A 12,527-nucleotide genomic window follows, 5' to 3' on the forward strand; every position below is an offset into this window, starting at 1 on the left:
ACCCTGCATCGCTTGCCATCCTGCTCCAACACGTGGCAACAGATTTTGGTGAGGAAGTACTTCTTATGACACCTTTTTTATTTTTTTTTAAGATTTTAAATTTATTTTTTATGTATTTCTTTCCCCTTCCCCGCCCCCCCAGTTGTCTGCTCTCTGTGTTCATTTGCTGTGTGTTCTTCTGTGTCAACTTGTATTCTTGTCAGTGGCACCCGGAATCTGTGTCTCTTTTTGTTTTGTCATCTTGCTGTGTCAGCTCTCCATGTATGTGGTGTCATTTCTGGGCAGGCTGCACTTTCTTTCGCGCTGGGCAGCTCTCCTTATGGGGTGCACTCCTTGCGTGTGGGGCTCCCCTACATGGGAGACACTCCTGCGTGGCACGGCACTCCTTGCGCGCATCAGCACTGTGTGTGGGCCAGATCACCACAGGGGTCAAGGAGGTCCTGAGTCTGAACGTTGGACTTCCCATGTGGTAGGCAGACATGCTATCTGTTGGACCAAATCCACTTCCTTTATGATACCTTGAGATGGACTCTTTAGGGCCTTGTAACTGTAAGCTTTTACCCCAAATAAATACTCTTTATAAAAGCCAACAGATTTCTGGTACTTTGAGTCAGCACCTCTTTGGCTTATTAATAAAATAGGTAAACAAGGAATGGGGTGGGGGTAGGGAATCAGGAGTCAAGGCTTAAAATGTACTTTTCTTTAGGAGGTGCTGGGGATTGAACCCAGGACCTTAAACATGGGAAGATGGGAAACAGGTGCTCAACCACTGAGCTGCATCTACTCCCCTGTACAGAATTTTTTTGTTTGTTTTTTTGTCTGGGGGACGGGGATTGAACCCTGGTCCTTGTATGTTGGAAGCCAGCGCTCAACCACTGAGCCACAACGGCTTCTCCCGAGTTGGTTTCCTTTTGTTTGCTTGCTTATTATTTGTTTCCTTGCCTCTAGGAGGCCGGGGGAACTGAACCTGGGACCTCCCATGTGGGAAGCATGTGCTCAACTGCCTGAGCCACAACAACTCCCCTGTACAGACTTTTTTCTTTTAATTTGTTTTTTATTTCTCTCCTCTCCCCTCCCCTCCCCTTCATTGTCTGCTCTCTGTGTCCATTCATTGTGTGTTCTTCTGTGACCGTTTCTATCCTTATCAGTGGCACCGGGAATCTGTGTTTCTTTTTTTGCATCATCTTGTGTCAGCTCTCTGTGTGGGCAGCGCCATTCCTGGGCAGGCTGCACTTTTCTTTCGCGCTGGGCGGCTCTCCTTACGGGGTGCACTCCTTGTGCATGGGGCTCCCCTACATGGGGGACACCCCTGCATGGCACGGCACGGCACTCCTTGTGCGCATCAGCACTGCACATGGGCCAGCTCCACACGGGTCAAAGAGGCCCGGGGTTTGAACTGCGGACCTCCCATGTGGTAGACGGACGCCCTATCCATTGGGCCAAGTCCGCTTCTCTTGTACAGACTTTTAATTTGGGATGATGGAAAAGTTTTGGTAACAGATGATGGTGATAGTAGCACAACATTGTGAATGTAGGTAACAGCACTGAAATATATATCTAAATGTGGTAAAAAGGGGAAAGGTTAGGTTGTATATATGGTATGAGATTACATTTTTTTTTAAAAGTCCATAGAACTGCACAACACAAACAGTGAACAAAAAGTTAAGTCATGGACTATAGCTAATAGCACAACTGTGAAATGTGCTTTTATCTGTTGTAACAATTGTACCACACCAATGCAAAGTGTTAATATTAGGATGGTATATGGGTGGCGGACTTGGCCCAGTGGTTAGGACATCCATCTACCAGATGGGAGGTCCACGGTTCAAACCCCAGGCCTCCTTGACCTGTGTGGAGCTGGCTCATGTGCAGTGCTGATACGCGCAAGGAGTGCCCTGCCACACAGGGGTGTCCCCACATAGGGGAGCCCCACGCGCAAGGGGTGTGCCCTGTAAGGAGAGCCACCCAGCGCGAAAGAAAGTGCAGCCTGCCCAGGAATGGTGCTGTACACACGGAGAGTTGACACAACAAGAGGACACAATGAAAAGAAACACACAGATTCCTGTGCCACTGATGACAACAGAAGCGGACAAAGAAGACGCAGCAAATAGACACAGAGAACAGACAACTGGGGTGCGGGTGGGGGGAGAAATAAATAAATAAATCTTTTTTTTAAAAAAAGGATGATATATGAAAATCCTGTATTTTATTTATTTTTTTAAAGATTTATTTACTTATTTATTTCTCTTCCCTTTCCCCCCAGCCCCCCGCCCCAGTTGTCTGTTCTCTGTGTCTATTTGCTGCGTCTTCTACTTTGTCCACTTCTGTTGTTGTCAGTGGCATGGGAATCTGTGTTTCTTTTTGTTGTGTCATCTTGTTGTGTCAGCTCTCTGTGTGTGCGGCACCATTCCTGGGCAGGCTGCACTTTCTTTCGCGTTGGGCGGCTCTCCTTATGGGGCACACTCCTTGCGCGTGGGGCTCCCCTACGCAGGGGACACCCCTGCGTGGCACAGTACTTCTTGCGTGCATCAGCACTGCACATGGGCCAGCTCTACACTGGTCAAGTAGGCCCGGGGTTTGAACCGCGGACCTCCCATGTGGTAGACGGACGCCCTAACCACTGGGCCAAGTCTGCTTCCCGAAATCCTGTGTTTTATGCACAGTTGTTCTGTAAACCTGCAACTTTTATAATAAAAAAGAAAATAAAAGAAATGAAGGAGAAATTAAAACTGAGGGAATTCATCACTAGACTGGCCTTATAGGAGATGCTGAAAAGAGTTCTGCAGGTTGAAAGGAAAGAACAATAGACAATAGATTGAAGCCGCATGAAGAAATAGATTGTGGTGATAGTAACGACATCGGTAAAAACAAATGCAAGTGCTATTGTATTTTTGGTTTGTATCACCACTTTTTACCTCCTGCAGGATCTAAAAGACAAATGTGTAAAATATAATTACAAGTTAATGGTTTGGGATTCAAGATATAAACATGTAATCTGTGACAAAAATGGCATAAAGTTAGGGGGACGAAGGAGTATAGGAATATAGTTTGTGTATACTACTGAAGTTAAATTGATATCAAAGCAAAGGAGATTGTTATAGATTTAGCATGTTAAATTTTGGCCCCATGGTAGCTACAGAGAAAATACTGAAAGATATATAAGCTCATAAAGACAGAAATCAGAGTACAGTTTGCCAGGGGTGGGTAGCAGAAGAAATGGGGAGTTAATGCATAGTGGAGATAGGGCTTCTCTTTGGGAGGTGGGGAAAGTTTTAGTTACAGAAGTTGGTGAGGGGGCGGTAACATTGTGAATGCGATTAATCCCACTGAGCAGTATGCTTGGGAGTGGTTGAGATGGGAACGTTTATGTTGCATATATGTTTCCACAATTTAAAAAAAGAAAGAAGGAAAGTGCAAGTAAAGACCAATGACAATTAAATGCAATGCATGATCCTGGATGGGATCTAGCAAAGAGGACATATGAAAAAGTTGAAATATAGATGGTAAAGTTTATATCAGAGTAAAATTTCTTGAACTTGATAACTGCATTTAAGGTTACATAAGTGAATATCCTTGTTCTTAGGATATGTACACGGCAGTATGAAGTGTTCAAAGAGCATGATGTATACGACCTACACTCATGGTCAGAAAATGGATTAATAAGTAGACAAAGACAGAATGAGATGGCAAATGTGGCAAAATTTTCAAATTGGTGGATCTGGGTATCTGGGGGCGGGGGGTAAGGGTATGTTAGAGTTCTCTGTATGGAGTTTGTATTATTATTTTTGAAACTGTCCTGTAAGTTTGAAGGTATTTGAAATAAAAAGTTTAAAAAAATTCCTAGACCACCACCACCATTTAGTGGCTCTCTCACTGTGGCCCACTCAGCCCTGGGGGTCTGCACCGCTCATCTTCTGCATCCTCAGGCATCCTCCCTCCCATTGCCTTTCTTTCCAGCTACCCCAGCCAACTCTGGGTTCTGCCAACACACCCTGCTCTCTTCTGTCTCAAGATTTCCCTGCAAGCTGGAACGCTTCCTCCCTTCTCCCCATGGATGCAGGGTCAACTATCTGCTCTCGGGTCCCATCACTTCCTGAGGGAAGTCTTTCCTAAACTCCCAGTCTGGTAGGAATCCTCCTTGCACACCTCCCATGTTTCTTTCCTTTGGTGCACCTGTGGGTGTGTAGTTCTACTTTCACTGGTTATTTAAGTGTTATCGCCATTGCTGGAGCACCTGTAGGGGTGAATCACCCATAGTAGTAGATGACCCACACAAAAGCTCAGGCCACCTCGGTTCTAGAAGCCAGAAGCACAAGCACGAGCTGAGGACAAGGAGAGCAGGACTCAGAACTGTGCTCTGTAGTACGGGGTTAAATACAATGTGATAAATTAACTAGTTCCTTTTATTATAAAACACTGAAAATGGGAACTTTCCCCTAATTTTACTTTTTTGTTAAGCAGTTTGCTATGTTTCTCAACTTGTAGCCAGAGCAAAAGTTGAAAATACTTGGGAGGCACTAATGAGGATTTAATATTCTCAAGATAGGAATAAACCTCAAAAACATAAAGAACTCTGCATCATTTTTGTTTTTTTTTTTAATTCAACAAATATTTATTTCCACTATAAGCCAGACACTGATCACTTTATGGCTGTTAAGGACAAACACCAAAACCCGCAGAGAAAGACATGGACATCCCTCATATTTCAGGTGTTATCTTCAACAGCTTTTTCCTAGTTCTTCCAGATTATTAGGCATGCTGCCGTGTGTTCCTCAGCCCTCTGCCCTTCCCCACTGAAGCTCTTGTCAGAGTGTATCTAACAGCATTTTTTCCTGCATTTTTTTCATTGATCAAATTCACATAATGTAAAACTAACCACTTTAAAGTGTACAATTCAGCAGCATTTAATACATTCACATTGTTGTGAAGTCTGCTTCTTTTAAGGAAAACACAGAGGAGTGGGTTTAGGCCCAATTTTCCACTTCAACCCTCAACCTAAGTGGACAATGAAGGTTTTTATGCCAGGGTCTCCCAGGCTGGCAGGATGCTACACTCAGGGGACCGTCTCAGATATCAGGGTTCCGTGTTCCCTTGGCAGGCCCCTGGGCTCCAGTTTTGCCTTTAAAGTCCACAATGGCAAATGTAACAAAGGAATTTTTAGTCTGTGACCCTGTTAGCCACAATGCTGCAAAGGTTACAGATTAATTCAGAAAACATTCCTTCTGCATATTTAGAGGGAAAGTGATCTTTTCTAACATTCACAGCTAAGAGGAGTATTTTAAGTTGGGGTCCCAAAGGATTATTATTTTATAATTATTTTATATTAACTTTGCTATTGCTTTGTCCTGTTACAGAATAAAAACCCAAATTTCTCTCCCCCATGATAGAGCTGTAGATATTGCTAGGAAGATGCCCCCACTTTTTTCTGGGTAGGGTTGTCTTAATATCCCTTAACCATTTTGCGGCCCAAGAACATTTCTGCCTCGGGAAGCGGACTTGGCTCAATGGATAGAGCGTCTGCCTACCACATGGGAGGTCCGCGGTTCAAACCCCGGGCCTCCTGACCTGTGTGGGGCCCATGCGCAGTGCTGATGTGCACAAGACGTGCCGTGTCACGTAGGGGTGTTTTCTGCATAAGGGAGCCCCAAGCGCAAGGAGTGCACCCCATAAGGAAAGCCGCCCAGCGCGAAAGAAAATCCAGCCTGCCCAGGAGTGGCGCCGCACACGCGGAGAGCTGACACAGCAAGATGATGCAACAAAAAGAGACACAGATTCCTGTACCGCTGACAGGAATAGAAGCGGACACAGAAGAACACTCAGCGAATGGACACAGAGGGCAGACAACTAGGGGGGGTGAGGGGAAGGGGAGAGAAATTAAAAAACACACACACAACATTTCTGCCTCCACCTCTCAGTGGGATTCGAGGGCTGAGTGTACTAGGAGGGCTGCTAGTGAAGAGGGGTCGGCTTGTATTCTTCTGTCTCCCCTATCTCTACATTTGGGGACAACTTCACATCCATTTTACTCACTGGGGGTTACAAACTGCAGGCCTACAGCCAAATGTGTCCATCGGATGTGTTTTGTTGGGCTAAACGGAAGTTTAAAATTGTTTTGTACTCGAATGCTTTTGGGGAGATAACACACGCTCCTGTTGAGATGTTTGTCATCTGCCTGGCCCCTGAGAACATTTGAGTTTGTGGTCCCTGCATGATTACGCCTTGTGGCGGGGAGATTGACTATTTGGGCCTTGAGTGTGAAGCATGTGACTCCATTAAATGAGTATATACATGAGAATTAGAGTTCACAAACATAGGGGTCGCAGGTGAATGCTTTTGCTTTTCGGCTCTGGAGCCAACCATTCCAATTGCCCTGAGTCTTCTCATATCCTCGTCCTCCTAATCACATATTCAAGGGCTTCTTCCCCTGGTTCACGGGGAGAATCCAGTGCAGGAGGTGCCTCCCTTTTCAATCCTTAGTCTTCTATCTTCTATAATATAAAACATGCTTTGGGTTCTTGGTCCAGTAGAGTCTTCTGAGGTTCTCTATTTTGAAGCACTTTTCAATACTTTCACACTAATGGGTTTGACAAATTCCTCCTCCCCCCAGGATAATCTGGACTTTGTTAAGGACCATTCAAAGTCAGCCTAGTTAGATCTATACTTATACATGCCCAGCCCTGCCCCACCTTGACTCCTCTCTTCAGAAATGCTCTGGTCCCATCGCTGTTTTCTAGAGTTCTCTCATCTAAGTCTCACTCCTCCTTTTGGACTCTAAACTGTGGACAAAGAGCAAATAATGCAACACATCAGACATTTTCTCTCTATTTTCAAACTCCTCAGTCTTTGGAAATGGTTCTTCCACTGGCAAAAATTCAAAACCCCAATATGCCGAAAGGTTTCAGTGTATTCTCCTCTTTCCAAGACCTAAATATTCTTCATTCAAATCTGTTGCCCTGAAAGTTTTGGATTCCCTAGGTTGGCTGAATATCTTTCAGGATTCATCTCTCAGGGATCCTGCAACCCTGGGAGAGGAGTGTGGTTGAAGGCGAAGATCTTCCAAGCCAGCTGCTGGTCACACTTGGGTCATAAGGCTGGCCTGTATCCTCTTTACCTCCCTCCCCACATAGGCCTGGGCACAATTTTCACACTCCTTGCTCTGATCCACACCTGGATTCTATTTTGGGGAGGATGGAGCCCCAGATCATCAGGGAAAGTAAAATAGGCATTGTCTTTTCACCTCATATCTTGTTAAAGTGTATCCCAATTCACATTAAAATTATATTTTGAAATAATTTGGCTATGAGGAATTTAATTAACTAATTGGAGGTCCTGTGTGCACAAAGTTACGATATTCTTACTCAAACTCCTCGACTTATGGTCATGCTTGTTTCCACTGGTCCATGTAGGATCCTACCATTTAAAATTGTATTCTATTATTTTTTTCCCTTTTATTTCTCTTCTTAACTCTCATTCCTCCCTTCTCCACCATAGGTATTCTTGCTAATATATTAAAAATATATTTAAAATTAAATATATATGGATCATTGAAATATACATAGTGTTGTTTTGTAAGTCTTTTGGGTTTTCGATTTCTGTGAATAGTAGTGTGCTATTCTATTTCTTATTTTTTCATTCAACACAATATATATATAAAATGTTTTTCAGGAGGTAAACATGGGACCTCGTACATGGGAAGCAGGCACTCAACCACTGAGCTACACCTGCTCCACTCACTCCACACTATATTTTTAAGATCTACCTAGTTCCATATTTAGTATTTGGTTCCATCCATGTACTATGTGTTTACTTCTCTTACCTAATGATGGATTCTGGATTTCTTTACCACAAACAATGCTGCAATAAACATCTACATACACATTCTCCTTATAGACCTAGCAGGGAGTTTCTCTGGGGAATATACACACGAGTGGGGTAGTTGAGTCTTAAGGTATCTGAATACTCAGTTTCACTAAGTATTGCCAGATCACAGCTCATCATGTCTGCACAAGTTTACACTTCCTCTAGCAATACAAAAGTGCTGGATTTCCCCACAGTCTGGCAAATGCAACACTTGATTCTATTCAACATTATGTTTTGCTAAAAAGTTGTAAAGTTCTATCTCATTTTTCAGTTTGGCATCATTAGTCATCTTATTATTTTAGTTTTCATTTCTTTAATTAGTAGTGAGACTAACTGTCTCCATCAACTTACTGGTCATTAGGAGTTTCCCTTCTGAAAATGATCTATTGATGTCCTCTGCCCATTTTTCTACTGGGTTTCCTATCTTTTTTTGTTGTTGATTTGTAGGAGTTCTTTGTATATTCTGGATATTAATACCTTATAGCTTTAAATCTAGCAAACATCCTCTTCTGGTTTATCTCTGGTAACTTTGTCCATGGTGCTCTTCATGGAACATAATGCCTTATTATTTTTTGGAGTCAAATTAATAATTTTTCCCCTCATAGTTTATATGTTTGGGATCTTGTTTAAAAAATATTCCTCATTTTGAAGATATAAAAATATTCTCTGACATTTTCTTCTATTATCTTTAAAATTCTCCGTTTTACAGCTAGCCTGGGACAGACACCAAGGGCCCAGCGCACCTGCAATGTTCTTCTGCCCTTCCCATCTGCCAGGTAAAAAATCTTACTCCTTTTGTGCTCACAGCCTGGCTCAGGAGAGGAAAGTCACTGTCCTGGGCTCCCAGGAAGGGAGAGTAGAATTCTGGGACCATTTGCGACAGGGCCATTGGTGGGCACAGGAGTCTGGAAACTTCACAGTAGCATTTTCTTTCCAGATCATTCTTTTCTTATTGGAAAGTCCAGAGATGTAAGAATGAAATTCCCTCCCAAAGTCAAGAAATAATCCACACTCACACCTCCCTACAGGACATCCTGAGACTTCTATTTCTAGGAGAAAATAAACTGCTTTAAGAAGCAGTGACTCTATGCCAGCTGCTGCACCAAGTGTTTTATGTAAGTTGTCTCATTTAATTGGTGTTCCACTTGATTAGATACGCATTATCATCGTCCACATTACAGATGAGGAGGTTGAGACTGAGGAGTATTAAGTAATTCACTCCAGTTCACATGGTTAGGAAGATGTGGAATTAGGCCTGTAATGGAGATATTAACCACTATCGCATCACAATGGAAATATTACCTACTTTATCTTTTAAAAAACAAAAATAAAATAGCTTTGTTAAGGCATAATTTGCATACCATAAAATTCACCCATTGTAAGTGTGCAATTCAATGATTGTAATAAAGATAAAGAGTTGTGCAACCCTCACCACAGTTTTAGAATATTTCCACTTCCCCCCCAAATATTTCTTTGCATCCCTTCTCAGTTAATTGCTACTCCTACTCCCAGCCCTAGACAGCCATCAATCTGCTTTCTGTCTCTACAATTTGCTTTTTCTAGACTTTTCATGTAAATGAATCATCCTACATTATCTTTTATTTTACTAAAAAGCGGATTTGTTTGGTGTAGATTATACTAGCTCAGTTCTCAATATTCAGAGATGAGCATTGAATTAAACCAGCAGGAGGGTATCATACTTCTGCTTCTCAAGGAGGCTTGGAGGGAAAGTTTGCAGTAGCATTTTCATATTTCAGGCTTATGAGGACACAGAACTGGGCACTACCAGCCTGGAACTGGAGAATCAAGGTGGTGGGGAAATCAGACAAGTTGATTCTTCTCTTCTTTTACTTCTCAAAACATGTGAAATAGTGATTTCTAATTCATGGGCTTCTATGCCAAATAGTTCTAGGAATGGCTTCATTTAGAATAAGATAGAGAAAACAAAAAGAAATCCTAAAAATCTAATTAAAAACAAATGTGACTCAGGCAGTTGGGCCCCTGCCTCTCACAGGGAGGTTCCACGTTTGGTTCCTGGTGCCTCCTAAAGAAGACAAACAACGAGCAGGCAATGAGCAAAAACAACTAGCAGATGGCGAGCAAGAAACAAATGGGCAGGGAGCAGATGCGGCTCATGAAATTGGGCACCTGTCTCCCATATGGAAGGCCATGAATTCGGTTCCCAGTGCCTCCTAAAGAAGAAACACACTATGAGCAAAAGCAACTAGCAGAAAATGAGCAAGAACAACGAGCAAACAGATGAGAGAGTCATCTCAGTGGGGGTGGGTGGGGGGAATGTAATGTAAAGGGCCAACCGGAAGCCAAATCAGCCCACCCCTGTCCAGGCAGGAAGCTCATCCCTAAAAGGGAAGTGAAGGAGACACTAGTAGAAGGGTCGACTCCCTCTCATTCGCTTCCCAAAGGGGGCCCACTTTCAGCCGTGAAAGGTTTGAGGTCCTCGCTTCCCAGCCAGACCTGACGCTCTCCGGGATCTCCCTGGCCTGCGTCCTCCGTTATTCCTGAAGACGCCTTTCCCTGGGGCAAAGCCAGAAGTTGCCTCCCCAAGACGGAGGCAAAGGAGAGGCCAGACCCCTTCCTTCCTTCCTGACCATCATCCCTGCTCCTCCGAGTGAAGTTCCCATTCCACTCAGAGAGGGAACAGATACCCCTAACCCATCCCACCCTCTGCCATATCCAGTTCTCTCCTCGGTCACGGGAGGGAGGGTCCCCTGGAGTCCCCCGGGGAAGGTCGCCGCTCTCCCCTCCCCACTCGTTCTCTCAGGGGCCATCTTCCTGTACCAAGACTGACCTGGAAACAAGCCGCTTCTAAGTTTTATTCTCCAGTTTCTTTGGGTTCAAGGGCTAGGGGAAAATGGATTAGGGAACTAACAAAACAACAGCACCAATAATAATAATAGCTAACATTTATTAAGCACTTATGTGCCATATTGTTTTTCCTTATCTCATGCTCAGAATAACTCTATAACAGCAGCCATACTATTAGCCTCATTTAACAGAAAATTATAAGTACTAGGACAGAAATTATTAGCACAGAAAGTATTATTGGTACAGAATTATGACCATTATTGAATTATGTGTAGCACACATATTACTATATTTGTATTATTAGTGCAGAAATTATAAATGTACAGAGTATTAGTACAAAACCAGTATCATTACTGTTATTATAGTACAGAAATTATTAGTACAGAAAATATCAATACTATTATTGGCTCCATTTTACCAAAAAAACCTGAGGCTTAGAGAGGTTAGTGGAACTAGCTAAATTCAGTCTGACACAAGTAAGTAATTGAGCTCTTAACCATTAAGCATTACTCAGTCCCACCTCCCCCCATTCCTTTCCGAGCTCCCCCCACCCCAGGGCAGTGGATGAGGGTGGGGAGGGGGAGAAGGGTCCGAGCCCTGGGACTGTGACAAACAACCAGAGTGACTGAAGAACTACATGTCCTTTCTGGCGACCAGAGCCAATAGGGCAATGGGTAACTAATTCACCTGAGAAAGGTTTCCAGATCCTGGGTTCTGAAGAAACATTTTAAAAGTTATTGTAGTTAACAGTAATATTGCAGTACTTTTGCAGCAATGACAAAGATATTATATCAGTTTTAAGGGATAATACAGGGTACAAGAGGATATAAGATAATAATAATAAAAGAGGGTATAGACTTTTTCTTTTAGAGTAATGAAAACATTCTAAAGATGACATAGGTGATATCAGCACAACTCAGTGATGAATTCGAGAGCCACTCAGTGTACACCTTGAGTGTATTGTACAAAGCATGGGACTGTGTAACACAATGAATCCTGTGGTGGAAGATGAACTGTGATTAACAGAACAAATATGAGAACATCTCTCATGAACTATAACAAGTAGATAAAACTAATACAGGGTGTCATTAACTGGGTGGGTTGGGGGAAAATACACCAAATGTAAGATATTGGCGATAGTTGGTATTATTGGCTCTAGATGGTATTAATGTTTTGATGATGCTCTTTCATAGTCTGTAACAATTGTTTCACAATGGAAAGTGTTGGTGATGGACTGATGTATGGGAGCCCTGTATGATGATATGCATGTTTGTTTTGTAAGTTCACAACTTATGCTATACACTTATTGTTTATGGATGTTCATGTATGAATGATATAGTTCAATAAAAAGTTATTTTTTAAAAAGATTTATTCCTGCCCCCGTCTGCTCTCTGTGTCCATGCGCCATGCATTCTGTGTCTTCTTGTCTTTTCTTTTAGATGGCACTGGGAACCAGTCCTGGGACCTTCCAGAGTGGGAGAGAGGTGCTCAGTTTCTTGCACTACCTCAGCTCCCTGGGCTGCTGTGTCTCTTATTGTCTCTCCTCTGTGTCTCTTTTTGTTGTGTCATCTTGCTGCACCAGCTCTCCGGTCTGGCCGGCTTGCCACTTGGGACAGTGCTCGGCTCGGGACAGCTCAGCTTCACCAGGAGGCCCCAGGAATTGAACCCTGGACCTCCCATATGGTAGATGGAAACCAATCACTTGAGCCACATCTGCGTCCAATAAAAGGTTTTTAAAAAGTAAGAAGTTAGAACAACAGTATAAAAGTCTGTTTCTTGAGTGTAAATATTTCACTAGACTTCATTTGGCTTTTGGCAGTTATGTTGAATTATATTAGCTT

Source organism: Dasypus novemcinctus, chromosome 3, assembly GCF_030445035.2.
Source record: "Dasypus novemcinctus isolate mDasNov1 chromosome 3, mDasNov1.1.hap2, whole genome shotgun sequence".
In the NCBI taxonomy this organism is placed as follows: Eukaryota; Metazoa; Chordata; class Mammalia; order Cingulata; family Dasypodidae; genus Dasypus; species Dasypus novemcinctus.